General features: G+C 37.8%; 1 pseudogene; it reads left to right on the top strand.

Moving 5' to 3' along the window:
• The first annotated feature begins 270 nt into the window (after positions 1-270).
• Positions 271-1,019, top strand: LOC121102214 (annotated as a pseudogene).
• The last annotated feature ends 823 nt before the right edge of the window (positions 1,020-1,842 follow it).

The following is a 1,842-nucleotide window of genomic DNA, read 5'->3' as shown; positions in this document are numbered from 1 at the left end:
TACCAAGAGAAGACATCAAGTGTAGGGAGATTCTAGCTAAACGGACTTAACAGGATTCTTGCTGAAGGCCAGGGTGATCAGATATTGAAGTTGGAGCAATGTGGAGGTGAGAAATTTGTTCAGATATTCTGGAGGATTAGCTAGTAAGCATAAAAGGTCTCTCTACACTGACTTAGCAGGAGACTTGCTAAGACCCAACTCTGCAGACATGGTGATGGATGCCCAAGGTCAAGGCTTAGTCCAGAACGGGGCTCAGAAGAGCCTGCCTGACCAAAGTTTGGTGAAGGAAAGTGTCTTTGTCACTCTAACATTCTTTCAGGGAAAAAAAAGCTTACAAGTAGCCAAAACAAAACTTTGATTTGGAAAAAAAAAAAAAAAGAAGTTTCCAGGACTGGGCTCTGGCATAGCAGCACAGCTCTCACCCAGCCCCCACCAGCTCATATCATAACCAACACCCAATGCACCTTCATCACAATCAAACCAGACAGGGGTACTAAGATCTCATAGGAGAGATCATTAATATCTTGATGCAAAAGGGATGCCATCTTGTGACCATGAGGTTCCTTTGGGTCTCTGAGGAACACCTGAAGCAGTACTATATTGATCTCTTTCTTCTTAGAGCTGGTTGGAACTAAGAGCTGCTTGTGGCCATGGTGTGGGATGGCCTGGATGTGGGAAAGTTGGGCGACTAATCTAGCAGATTCTAAGCCAGGCTTCATTCTGGGGGACATCTGTATTCAAGTTGACAGGGACATCATTCATGGTAGTGATTCAGTAAAAAGTCCTGAAGAAGAAATCAGCCAATGGTTTAAGCCTTAAGAATTGGTTGACTACATGTCTTGTCCTTATGACTGGATGCATAAATAAGAGGTTGACAAAGCAGCTGTCTGCTTGGACATCACTTGATGTGTCCCTGGACACAACTCTTCATTCCACTAATTTGGAAGCAACAGGATCAACGATCCTTTTCTAAAGCATATTTACAAAAAAAAAAAAAAAAACAAACCAACAACAACAACAACAACAAGAAACCTTTTAGCTCAGTTAGTGGAGCATGTGACTCTTAATATCAGGGTTGTGGGTTCAAGTCCCATGTTGGGTGTAGAGATTTCTTAAAAAAATAAAATCGTAAAAAAAAAAAAAAAACTAAACAAAAAAAAAACTTTTGGAACCTGGAGAAAAGAAGAAAGAAAAGCGGATGGGAGAGGAGAAGCACCACCACCACCACCACTACCACCATCACCAGCAGCAGGGAAGATTTAACACTGCAGCGATGGGGAACTAGATCACTTTAATAGTGATATACTTAGATTTATACATATTCATGAATTAGTGGAGAAAGGATGACACTGTGACCACTGACTATGAATTGAGAAAAAAAAATCGAAATTAGGTTGGTACTGCATAGCTTACATAAAAATAAGTACCATATGGATTCAAATTTTAACAATACAAAAGCACTTGAAAAGTATAAATAAAAGTACGAGAGAATATGTTAATAATACAGGGGTTTGAAAGTTCTTCCTAAACAAGTCAGAAGGTTTAGAACCACAAGAGAGAAATTAGAATTGATCATAGAAAAATGTTAAACTTTCATGTGGAAAGAAACCACATGTAAAGTTAAATTATATGCAAAAGACTGATAAATTTTTTTCAAAATGTTTAATGGGTACATGGTTTCTATACACTGTTTTTAAAAAGTTTCTATGAACCACAAACGAGAAAGCAAACAACCCAATATAAAAGTAGGCAAAGAATATCAACAAATAATTCACAGGAACAAAGATTCAAATTTTAAAAATGTTATGAAAAACTTGGTCAACTATTTATCTAGAAATCTAA

The sequence above is a fragment of the Ursus maritimus genome, unplaced genomic scaffold, assembly GCF_017311325.1.
Source record: "Ursus maritimus isolate PB19 unplaced genomic scaffold, ASM1731132v1 scaffold_13, whole genome shotgun sequence".
NCBI lineage: Eukaryota > Metazoa > Chordata > Mammalia > Carnivora > Ursidae > Ursus > Ursus maritimus.
The sequence above is the reverse complement of the archived record's forward strand: the minus strand, read 5'-3'. Positions and strand labels throughout refer to the sequence as shown.